Genomic DNA, 13,255 nt, shown 5'->3' with positions numbered 1-13,255 from the left:
AGTAGTATGAAAGCAATATTTAAATAACTGCACTGACTTATTTTGTTTAGGAGAATCCATCCTCAATATACAGGATTCTGAAGACTATTCACCTTCAGGATCACCATCGCCATCATTTTCAGACAATGCTGCAAATGTATCCAAGTTAGGAAGAAATTATTTAGAAGAGAGTCCCAAGCTAACAACATACGGTTGCAGTGCTCATTTGATGCACCTTCTAGCCAAATACTTCAGTGTTCCAGAAATAAAGGCTAATGTTGTTGAAATTACAAAATGCTTCCATAACAACCACTTTGCAGCAGCTGCTCTGAAAAAAGTGGGAGGAACCAAGCAAACTCTCCCACAAGACATGCAATGGAACTCAGTAGTGGACTGTTTTGAGCACTATATCAAGAACTGGCCTAATCTGATGACAGTTTGTGAACAAAATTGTGAAAAAATAGATGGCACTGTCACAGCCAAGGTTCTCAACATTGGGCTTAAGAGAAATGTTACATGCTGAATACCCTGAAGCCCGTTTCTGTAGCCTTGAACAAAATGCAGGGAAATAGCTGTTTTATTGCTGACGCTGTTGAAATTTGGAAGGAACCAAGTGAGATCTTAAAAAGAGAAATATGCAATGACAGAGTTAAATTACAAGCATTAAAAAAAATGAATGGGACAAGCACTATCTCCAGCTCATTTTCTTTCAGATATTCTCAATACTTGGTACAAGGGTCAAACCTTAACTGCTAAAGAAGAAGAGTTGGCTATGACATGGACATCCAGCAATCATCCCTCCATAATGCCAACTATAATAAACTTTCAGAGCTAAGGGTTAACCATTCAAGAAAGATATGTTTGCTGATGATGTTTTAAAGAAAGTCACACCAGTGAACTGGTAGAAGTCACTTAAGCACTTGGATTCAGAAACTATTGAAGTGATAATCTCACTTTTAACAGCAGTAGCTTCTTCTGCCGGTGTAAAAAGAATATTTTCTTCCTTTGGACTAATTCATTCCAAATTGAGAAATCGTTTGGGACCTGAAAAAGCAGGAAAGCTTGTTTTTCTTTTCCAGATTATGAACAAACAGGAAGATGAAGATGACTGAGTTAGCTGCAGAAGCCAATATTTTAAGTTTCTCATGTTGACCTGGCTGACACAGTCGATTTAATTTTTGTTAAAAAATATTTCATTTAACTATTTTAGTTTAAAACAATTAACAAAAACAAACCTGATTTTAAAAAACTTGAACATTTAACTAAATTCAAAAATTCATATGCTTGTTTTGTTAAAATATTATATGTTTGCTGCTGAAGAAAAAAAATCCAAAATACATAACGTTGCTGTTTTAGTTAAATAAGACAATTTCAATGTCTGTCTGGTGATGTTCTCCTCCTAATACAGCATGGCAAGAAAATCCTCCAAATATTAATGATTAACCTGTTGAACTGGAGATATTTATGAAGTCATTGGGAGGTGAACTATCTCCTTCAATTACATTTGGTAAATGAAATAACCAAACAATCATTCATTTTCTGATATCGCTGTAAAACTAATCTGAAAAGTTTTCAAAACAAATCACTTAAAAAATGTATAGTGTGTACCTTCTAAAAATGAAACCTAATCTATCCCTGAGTTGTGAAGAATATGTATTATGGTTATAACAACAAACAAGAATGCACTTTTATGTAGAAATCCATGATTAAATCGAGACTTCCTGACTAGTGATTTAAATCAGGATTTAAATCGATTTGATTTAAATCAAAATCACCCTGACACATACATAATAAATCAAGATCAATATGAAACAAGACATTATTTCACCACTTGGTCAGGTCACTCTGTTTGATCATTCTTCTTTTAGTCACATCTCAAGCCCCATCCCTCATTCGGAGGTTGTCTACTTAGCCCTGATTACTGTAATCAGATCCAAACAAGCAGATTCATGCAGTCAATAAGGCTTTGCCCACACGAATCCAATTGTAAGTTTGGGACCTTGGAGCAAGGACCATTTCTTCATAACTTGCAAAACTTGTCATTATACAAGTAAATAATTAATAATGGTTAACAAAGCTAGGCTAGATCTAAAATTAAAAAAAGATAGACATCCTCCCAAAGTATCTGACTGAATATTTCTCTCTCCTCTTTTACTATTGATGTAAATGAATCTTACCTTTCTTTAAATAAAGTGTTCATTAGCAGAGAAAGTTTGCAAAGGGTGTGGTACTGTCTTAGCATAGACCTGGGAGCCAGTCCCTCTAGAGTTCTAATTTCACAGTGAAAAATGACTGCCCTGCCCTCCATGTCATGGCCTAGGGCAAGTCACATAACCACCCTGGTTCAGTTTCCCACCTGTAAGATGGGGAAAACAATAATTACTAACTACAACACCATTTTGCCGTAACGATTACTTAATGAATGTTCGTACGGCTCTTTGAAGAGCCCAAGTGCCACCTACGTGCCAAGTAGTATTATTAGACGATGAAATTATGTATTTTCTCCCTCAAGGTACTTACAGGAAAACACAAAACACGCAACTGTATTTCTAATTAAATGAGATACTCAGAAAGTAGGACATTTTAACACAGATTGCATAATCTTTTGCCAACTCAGAAAGATTATTCCAGCCACATAAACTTTATAGGATTATGCATCCAAGAAAAGAAAAATATCACTCAATTGGCTTTCTGCTGGCAGAATAAGCTTGTCTAAATAAAACATGAAAAAGTATCTCAAATCTCGGAGACAGAAAAACAACATCTCAAAGAAATGGAAATCATATTTAAAAGCTCTGGGGATGATGAATTCATAATTTCTGAATATGAAGTGATTGCCAACATTGGAGGGGCCAGTTTAATAAATAACTGGAGAGGAAAATAAAAAACTATTCACTGGATGCAACAGAGAGGTCAGATGCTAGATAAACAGGGCAGTGTGCTAAATATTTATGTACTTTCTCCCTGTCAGTGTTTTGGGTGAACAGAATGCAAAACAGAGCATTTCTAAGGCCTGAACCACAAGTGAGACACATTTTTACATTATGAAGTCCAGTAACATACAATCTTCTACAAGCAACAGCATTTGTTAAAGGGGGGGGGGGGATGATTCTCCAATAACCCACCCTTTAAATTCTGTCATCCCCACCCCCACCCCAACCATCAGTAAGAAAAGAATGGAACAATCCACTTTAATGAATGTTTAGAACAGGCCCACACTACCAGTCTCAATGAGTTTACTATGCTCCATTTGCACATATCAATTCCATATAACAAGAAGAGTTTTCTTTACGCAGATGTGCTGGAATTTTGCCTCCATGCTTGAATGGAATTGACAGCAAGAGTTCAATGCTTTCAAATACTGTTAGGGCTTTATCTCTGCTTCTTCCTCATTCCTTCAAATTTGAGGTTAAGTTCATTCATACTATTAACACAACGTCTCTGTCAGGGTTTGTCTGGGTAAGACAAAGAATTAATTTTATAAAATGAAGACGTGTTTATGTGGCCTTATAATCTCACTGCATCTAGAGGTGAATCAAAACAAAACTATGATCCTCTTTGATTAGCACCCTCAATGGCATTTAATACCGTCCTGTTGCTCGGATGGTATGTTTTGTTTGCTCATCATGTTTCCTATAAAAAGGTTTTTTCTACTTCTGTACTATCTATCTGTATCTACATCGACATACAATTTTTGTGTATATATGTAGATGTATATAGTTTTCTAAAAAGAAAATACTCACTGAGGCTACTGATGTGTATTGGTAATCTTAATTTTTTTGTGTTGTAACATATATACTGTGTAACGTTGAACTCCATATGCTTTATGAAAATATGAATGTGAATATGATGTAACTGGAATATGCTTTATGCAAAAGGTCTCTTGTAAGGTATCATTACAAAGCTTATAATCTAATGAGTGTGTTCATCCTATTTGTATGCATGTATCATTCTTGTATCTGAAGCTAGAAATATGAAGTATAACTCTGAGGTCCTATTGTAACTATGCAAAGTGTGGGCCATTAATGGTGGTTTAGAATCTTGATGGCTCCCATTGACTAGGACAACTGGTTGTAGATGGTTTATTTACCTGCAAGCCTTCCTGGGTACGCGTGCGCCATTCCGTGGGTAATGAAGAATGGGGTCTCACAGGACATATGATCATGTCACCTGATACTGGAATCCATCTTAAATCTGGTACTTTTCTATTTAGAAGAAGGGGTGGGGACCCAGAGAGACAAAAGATTCCCGCCTTGTGCCAAAACTATAAAAGGGGGTGGAACAGAACAAAGGGCTGCCAGCCATGAGAAAACCCCTGCTTTCCACCTGAGATGTCTGCTGGAACTAACAAGGACTGTACCAGGGGAAAGGATTGGGCCCAGACTAGGAAGGAGTCTAGTCTGCAAAAGAAGCTTATTGGAACATCTTTGAGGGTGAGATATTACCTGTAATCAGTTTCTTAATGTATTAGGCTGAGACTTGTACGTTTTTGCTTTATTTTGCTTAGTGACTTACTTTGTTCTGTCTAAGCAGCAAAGAGACTTGTGGCACCTTATAGACTAACAGACGTTTTGGAGCATGAGCTTTCGTGGGTGAATACCCACTTCATCGGATGCATGCAGTGGAAATTTCCAGGGGCAGGTATATCCTTGGCTTCTTTGTCATATGCGTGCTGTGATGGGTTCGGTCATATAGACGCCCTTGGGACTGTCACCTGGTGTGCTGAAATTACCTCTGAGCCCATTTTCCCTGCCAGCTTGGGACTCCAGAACCCTGCCTTATTGAGCCAGATATGCTAGCCTGCTGCAACACAGACCCAGGGTCTGGTCCATGCCCCCAAAGCTGCTGAAAACAGCTTAGCAGGTTATTTGTCTCCAGCACCCAGATACCCAGTTCCCAATGGGATCCAAACCCCAAATAAATCCATTTTACTCTGTATAAAGCTTATACAGGGTAAACACATAAATTGTCCGCCCTCTGTAACACTGATAGAGAGATATGCACAGCTGTTTGGTCCCCCAGGTATTAATCACTCACTCTGGATTTATTAAAAAACAAAAGTGATTTTATTAAGTATAAAAAGTAGGATTTAAGTGGTTTCAAGTAATAACAGACAGAACAAAGTATCAGAGGGGTAGCCGTGTTAGTCTGGATCTGTAAAAGCAGCAAAGAGTCTTGTGGCACCTTACAAACTAACAGACGTTTTGGAGCATGAGCTTTCGTGGATGAATACCCACTTCGTCGGATGCATGTAATGGAAATTTCCAGGGGCAGGTATATGCATCCGACGAAGTGGGTATTCACCCACGAAAGCTCATGCTCCAAAACATCTGTTAGTCTATAAGGTGCCACAAGACTCTTTGCTGATTTTAGTTTCAGAAACATGAAGTCCTATCCAGCATACAGTACCTTAAAATGTAGATAAATCAAGACTACCAAACTCTGACATGTACTCAGTTATTTAGATAAATTCAGAGAGTCTAGCCTAAAAGTGGTCAAATTCAGATACATGTAAACTTATAGATCTTGAAACTAAGGGGGAAAAAAACCCAAATATTGTATTGCTTAATAAAATGGTCTTCCAACCGGGGTTCTACCAGAAAAATAGTTCTGGTGATTATTTTAGAGAAAATTTTTGTGGGGATGTATGTGGAAGTCTTCCATATGATATACAGTACAGTGATATAACAGCAGTCTGCATATTAAGGTCCCAGTCCTACTGCCTCAAAGCAGGGGGGTGGGGGGTGGGGGAAACTGTCACTGACCTGAATGGAAGATTTACTTGCATAAATTAGAGAATTAGGGCCCTTAAGCGATATCAAAATAAAAAGATATTGCAAATCAAAGGAGGCAACATTACTACTAAGGAAGATATCAATTTACAATTCATTAAAGGGATTTTATACAGTAAAACTTTCCCTAACTTTGGAAACATTCAATAGCACCTTGAGGGGATAATGTACAAGCAACAAGGATGACTATGGCCATTAAAGATGCCAATAATGAGGATGATTCAGTAGGATGGGGGATTACTCACACTGGAAAAGGAGACTTAATGCTGATCTTTACTGATGCTCTTCAGACTATCCAGCTGATTAACGAGTTGATCCATATAAGCTTTTGACACTAAAATGCAAACAACAAGTCTTGAGTTATTAATCAGCACAAAGTTTGAGGTAACATATTAAGCATAAACAACTATCAGAAATGTTACTGGATAAGAAGAAACACTGGGTGTCATATGTAAGTGAACATTAAAGACAGACTCAAGAATAAGAGTAGAGAATGCAAGAAATGCAGATTGGAAATGAGGAGTTGTATTTATTCCTAATAATTCTTAATAAAATTAGTTCCTAATATTTCTTTTTACGCCATGGGCCTGATACATCTCTCCACTGGCCAAGATGATCAAAAGCACACAGCAGTGAGGTGGAGAAGACAAAGTGCTTTGCAAAAGGCTTGCCTCTAATCTTAGGGGTCTAGAGAGAGCACACCACGGAGTTGGGGACACACAGGTCAGAAAGTGAGAATGCCGGCAGCATAGTCCCTTGAGCATCAGATGGACTTTCTGCGCGAAACAGCATTACGTCTCCTCACAGATTCTACCATGAAGCCATTGAAATTGGATGGGCTCAGTTCATTTCTCTTTGAGACTTTACATTCTTTCAAACATGAAAACAAGAATCTAGTTGAATAAAACAAATTTATATGAACCCACTGTGATGTTATCGACATGAACTGTGAACGTATAGATCATTGTTTCAACTTATAGTTGCACCAAATCTTAGACACCTTAATTGACCTCCTTTGTACATGAAAAGGTTGCAATTTGCTGGTTATGCTGTCTGTATGTGTATCATTTTTGTATTTGAAGTTATGAATATTGGCTATGTACTTGTATCTCAATGTGTTTGATTATAACTAGCATCAGTGAAGCATTTGATCAGCTTCTTGAGAAAGGGCTTTTCTGAGAAAGTGCCCAATCAAGAAACACTTAACTGACAGTGGACCTTGGGAGACTCCAATCCACATCTGAGGAGCCTTCCTGGGAACATGTAAGAGAGCATTTGAGCAATGGCTGCCACCTGCAAACTGAGTCATGCATGGACATGTGACTTGCCCATGTGACTCCAAACTTCATTTTGCAGCTGTGATTTTCCCACAGTAAGAACAAAAGGGTTTTCTTCCATATGGCAGAGGATATAAAAGGCCCTGGAAACCCCTCCATTTTGTCTTCAATCCTGCTTCTGACCTCTGGAGGAACTATGCTTGAAACTGAAGCTCTGAACAAAGGACTGGACGACCCATCCGAGCTGGGATGTTTGTACTCCAGAGACTTAATTGGTTTAAATCAGTAGTAATCCCATCAAGCCTGAAACAAGCCTGAACTAAGAACTTTGCAATTGTTATATGTATTTGATTACATTTAACCAATTTTAACTCTCATCTAGATTTCTTTTTGTGAATAAACCTTTAGATTTTAGTTTCTAAAGGATTGGCAACAGCGTGATTTGTGGGTAAGATCTGACTGGTATATTGACCTGGGTATGGGGCTTGGTCCTTTGGGATCAGTAGAGTCTTTTTTCTTTTACTGCGGTATCGGTTTTCATAACCATTCATCCCCATAAGGAGTGGTGTTGGTGGTGATACTGGGAAACTGGAGTGTCTGAGGGAATTGCTTGTGTGACTTCTGGTTAGCCAGTGGGATAAAACCGAAGTCCTCTCTGTTTGGCTGGTTTGGTTTGCCTTGGTAGTGAAGGAACCCCAGCCTTGGGCTGTCACTGCCCTGCTCCAAGCAATTTGTCCTGAATTGATACTCTCAGTAGTGTCCCGCCAAAGGCTGCTTTGTTACACCCCCACAAGAGGATAATGTAAGAAACAGTAAATTAGACATGACTTTGCATTGAGGTATAATAGGTAAGTGTACTTTGGGCCGTGTATGTTAAAAGATTACACACACCACTGAGCAGCAGGGTGGTAATAAATAGCCTGTCTCTATGTGGCTCTGCTGCAACCACATCTAGATATATTGCAAGCGGGGCCAAACTGGCTCGTAAGCTGCATGCGGCTCTTTTAAAGTTAAAAGACGCCCCCACTGACCTCCCCATTCTCCACCTACCAGACTGGACCAGGGGGCCGGGGAGAAGAGGAGCTCAAGCTTCTCCCCTGCAGCGAGGTGATGGGACTAGGGGCTTCTGCACTGCAGGGAGGGGAACCTAAGGGACTTAGCCCCATTGGGGGCATGAGGGGCAGAAGCCCCACACCCCAGCAGGTGCCACGCCGCAGGGCCGATGTGTGTGTCTTGTGGCTCTTGAACTTCTGAAGATTATTGTACGTGGCTTGGAGAGTCAGTAAGTTTGGCCACTCCTGATATACTGTATTCAGGTCTGAACTCAATCTTACAAGAAAAAAATGATGAGAAGACTGGAGGGATCAACATAGGAAAGAAAATGAAGAGGATTAAATACATGCAGCTTGACTAAGCGGTGGCTGAGGTAACATGAGATGACAGTCTACCAATATTCAAAAGTGTAAAAACACAAAGGAATGAAGGAAATCTAGTGTGTGGTACATGGAGATATAACTAGGAATATTGCAAGAAATTTAGGGAAGGAAAATTTAAACTGAATATCAAGGGAAACTGCCAATGAGATGTATTTAGGATGACCAGACAGCAAATGTGAAAAATCAGGATGGGGGGTGGGGGGGGTGGTAATAGGAGCCTATATAAGAAAAAGACCCAACAATCAGGACTGTCCCTATGAAATCGGGCCATCTGGTCACCCTAGATGTATTAGGCTATGGAATAGTTCTCCTGAAAGTAGTGGGGAAAGCTTATTGGCTCCAAAATTATTTTAAAACTAGAATGGACAAAAAGACTAGGAAACAAACATAGGAAACAAATCTACATTGGCAGGGGGTTGGACTAGATGATCTAAGTGGCTTTTCTCAATCTAACTTCTTTGATTCCTAAAGGCAAGAACATGGTGTCACAGAGGTCAATTGTATTTTTAACGTAAGACACAAGTACTTTATGTACATAGTCAAAGCACTGGGAAATCATCAACTAATGAATCTACCACCCCATAAGTGAACTTAAGAAAAAAAAGCACAGATTAAATTGCTCTGTAGATCCAGCTTTGCACTGGTGAGTGCTGCAGCATCCAATAAACAGTTCCTGGAGCTGCCAGGGCTGCTAACCTCTGTCATAACGCCAGGGAACAAAGACATTGTGTCAAGATAAGGTGACAGATACAGATTCAGGCCCTGATCCTGCAAAAAAAGGTCACACACATGCACACTTGTTCTCAAGGCAGCAGGAATTCACCTGGGGATGATCAAGCAGATAACTTTTCAGGAATGGGGCCTCAAGCTTTTGAACTAGAATAACTATGTTAATTTGAGCTCTATTCCACAGTGTTAGGAAAAAATTCATTTGCCAGATGGAAAAGGGACAAAATCTGGTAAGCGGAAAAAAATATTTGAGGTTTCTAAAAAGGATACTGCAGAACTTCACACACAACAGGAGATAGCTAGGGAAAAAGTTATTTGACAGTGTTATTTTGAGTGTGTTTAGTCGAATGCAAAGGGCTCAAATGGAAAACACGTAATAAGGAAAAAGATCTCCTTGTCTCTGCTGTCTTTATCCAATGTATTAAACTGATGGTAAGATGCTCAAGCCTCACTAATTGGCAGGATCTGTAGTAGGGATGTGACTTCACATTGAGAGGGCCCAGGCACAGGAGCGAGTCAGAGGGCAGCACAGTAGGCAGTGACGTTGCATGCTGCTGAACGGGGCCAGCAGCTCGCTGCCGGCTGAAATGTGCTAGCCTGCTCATTTGGCAGGAAGACCCAAGACTCAGCAATAGGAGGTAGACAGCTGTTGATCCTGGGGAGGCTGGGAGTAAGAGTCTGAGGAGAGGAAGAAGTAGGCTGGAAAGAAAAATCTTCCCCAGCGTGCGAGGTGGCGGGGGGATCATGAATGTGCTTTATTCACTCGTGCTAACTGCACCAAGGCCAATCTGTTGTTCTCATCTATGGTGGACTTTATGGAGATCTGTCTTAAGGAAAAGAATGATAGAATGTGCTGTCGGGGTGAAGCTTTCATTTTAATAAGAACAGCTGCATTCACCCACTTCTACTCTGAACATGGAGCTTTGGTTAATTTGTTCTTCCATCAGTGGAGTGCCCTTAACATCTGTTTAAAAACACCATAGTTATTTTTGAGTTTCTTTCAAAGGGCTATTTCTGTAAATCAAAGATGTTCTTTGTTACTCTGGTATGTCAGAAAGCAAGAGACTTCAGTTATTTCCTCTTCAACAGACGCGGGGTTGAGCATACAAAGCCTACACTTCTGGCCACCAGTATGGTCACTCACTGCTTTAGAGAGAAGGAAAAAATTTTAAAATACATTTCACATAAAAGAAATTTTCACTACATTGTGAGCTGATACCACAAAGATGAATCAGAGCATTTGAATTTTGTTTCACACAATTTGTGTGCCCATGTTATCTTCAAAATAGTTTTTTTTTAACTTTAATTTTTACTAATAAACCTATACATATTCCTCAGAATCCCTAAACCCAGGACTAGTGGTCTCAGAAGTGCATCCCGGAGCCTCCCGTCATGTCCTTACAAGCATATAAGGGGCCTGTTTTTAGAGTGAAGCCCCCAAACAAAAGAATTTAATACATCTCCACATGGCTGGCTGGCATCTTACCTCAATATTTTTCCTACAGAAAGAGCTCAATACTGGCCCTTAGTTAGCCATTGAGATACACAATCATCACTACCACCGAAAGAGTGCCATTCGAGCACCTGCTACCAGCGAAGCCTCATTGCTCCCACACCAGCAAAGGAGATAGCTGATCACCTGACACGTGCAGCTTCCTCAACACCGCATGAGGTTTATAGTTTTACAAATCCAAGGAGTGACCCAATTTATGGATAAATAGGGCACATTTAATAAAAGAGTAAGTAAAGATGCCATTTTTTTAATGATTGAAATAACTATCCCCCTGTTTTCTGCTGTGTTTCACATCATACAAACAGAGAGGCAAGATAAAAACATATGATATTCTTGCTGGAAGGCTGAAATGTAATGCTATTCTTTGTCTTGTAATTCACAATGATAATACACAAGAACCCAAAACAGAGAGACAAAGCAGGCCGATCCCTAAAACAGAGGGGCAGAAATCACCCCACTTGCTTTAGGACATCTGCAGAACTGACTCTGCCCTACAAATCCCTCTTCCTGCAATCAGGACCCAGAAAACCCAGAGAATTTAAAAGGACAATTCACAATTTTAACACCGTTTTCAATGCACCTCATTTTCAAGATTGCCATTTCCTCAGAAGTCACAACACAGAAGTAATTAACTGATTTTAAATGTTTTAATATATGTAATAGGGAGGCAGGTAGCAGGTCCTGCACTGTGCTGTGCCCCTAGTTTCCACCAAGAACAGGGAATTCTGGGAGATGCAGCAAGACCTGCTGAGTCTAATGGCAAAGAGACCAGGAAAAGGGCTGTCCCATCAGTCAGAGGGCCTGGAAAAGAGCTTAGGGGGAAGCTTTTTAAGATACTAGTGAAAGAGCCTGGGAAAATAGCTCTGGATCACCGTCCACCTAATGTACCCTGAGGAGGCAATGCTTATGGAAGGGCAGTGGCCTTGGGGAGGGAGAAAGATGGTGGTTAGACCTGACACCTGCTTCATTTTGTTGAGGGCCCCAAAGGTTGCTCTTAAGGAGGAAGGAGGGAGGGTGTGAACTCACTTTGGCATGGAATACACTGGGGGGGGGAGGGTCGAACTAAGGTACGCAATTTCAGCTACGCGAATAGCGTAGCTGAACTCGAACTACTCACCCGTCCAGACGCCGCGGGATCGAAGTCCGCGGCTCCCCCGTCGACTCCGCCACCGCCGTTCGCGGTGGTGGAGTTCCGGAGTCAACGGGAGCGCATTCGGAGTTCGAACTATCGCGTCTAGATTAGACGCGATAGTTCGAACTCCGAGAAGCCGAACGCTACGCGTCGACCCGGCGGGTAAGTATAGACCTACCTTTTGACTGTAAGGGACCAGCAGGGAGTGTTGCTGTTGTTTCCAGAAGAGAGGAGAAGATGGACAAACCCTCAAGCAATGGTTCTGAGCCAGGGAGACTGTGTGAAGACTGGAACTTGTATTTGGACTTGTGTTACCTTGGAAAGGGTAGAGTTTTTTGGTTCAGCTGGAGGGCTAAAATTACTCCTCAGTGATGGAAACTAGGGAACAAATGCATCTGCACAGTGCAAGGTAAACACACTGTTACAATACAAAATGCCATCAAAAGGGCACGCTAGCCAAATATCTCTATTATATGATTTATCTAGGCTTATTATTACATATTACGGTGCTAGGCTCTCTATACATGTTAGAAAGGTTATATATTAATCATCAAGATTCTACAACTCTCTCTCTCTCTCAGTAGCTAGTTGGCTGAGTTTTAGAACTGATGCTTGCAATTTAAGGAGATTTGCAGACAAAATATAGAAGCAAATCTCCACAGAAGAAAATTACTTCTTGGGGTGAACTGCTAGAATTCACTAAAGAATTTCTGATCCTGTGTTTCTCAGTTAAAAAAAAAATGGTAAGGTAAGGCTGCCATAAAATTTGTGGAAAAATTAATGATAGTTTTTGACCTAACACAGAGACAATACATAGTTCTAATGTATCCCTTTTAGTGTAATAGGCAGAGACAGTAATACAACACAAACATGACTATACAATACTCAGAAAACTGAACCGATGTGCAAGATTTCAAACCTGGTGTCCTTTCCAGCCCTTAACCCCATTAACCAGGGAGAAAACAGGGAACTAACTCAAACCAATACATCTTAACATGTCTGTAATTCTACTTCACCTTGCCAAACTGAGGGTTTTAATGTTATGACCACTCATTTCTTTTGCAGACTATGGAGACAGCACTAGCTGCTGGACAAAGGAAAAGCTAAAAATGGCACTGGAATTACAATCCAATGAGTGAGGATCTGAAAGACTGATTTAGGAGTGTGTGTTGGCAGCAGTTTAACTGTTTTGTACCAGATTGTGAAGCACAGACTGATTCAATTTCTTCTTTGTACCTGTGGTAAGCTCTCCTTCAAAGGCATTTTTGGGAGTATGTTATCTGGAAGACTGGAACGCAGTGGTCTGTTTTAGATCTGTTCATTACCAATTAATCAGGCTAGAGTGACCCATTTACTTTTATTCCTGATGCAAGATATTTTTTTAAAGAAAGGTAAAT

The 13,255-nt window shown here is 40.3% G+C and overlaps 1 protein-coding gene across 5 annotated transcripts in view; it reads right to left on the bottom strand.

The window, feature by feature from the left end:
• Positions 1–13,255, bottom strand: part of PPFIBP1 (PPFIA binding protein 1) — a 170,735-nt gene that overhangs the window by 118,492 nt on the left and 38,988 nt on the right. For 4 of the 5 annotated variants that reach the window (XM_044994338.1, XM_044994351.1, XM_044994343.1 and 1 more), the window contains exon 2: positions 6,017–6,105. The exons of the other annotated variant lie outside the window; for it this stretch is intronic. The gene's annotated coding sequence lies outside the window, so the exon portion shown is untranslated. The remainder of the gene's footprint in view (positions 1–6,016; positions 6,106–13,255) is intronic. 5 annotated transcript variants of the gene reach the window in all.

The sequence above is a fragment of the Mauremys mutica genome, chromosome 1, assembly GCF_020497125.1.
Source record: "Mauremys mutica isolate MM-2020 ecotype Southern chromosome 1, ASM2049712v1, whole genome shotgun sequence".
Lineage (NCBI taxonomy): Eukaryota > Metazoa > Chordata > Testudines > Geoemydidae > Mauremys > Mauremys mutica.
The sequence above is the reverse complement of the archived record's forward strand: the minus strand, read 5'-3'. Positions and strand labels throughout refer to the sequence as shown.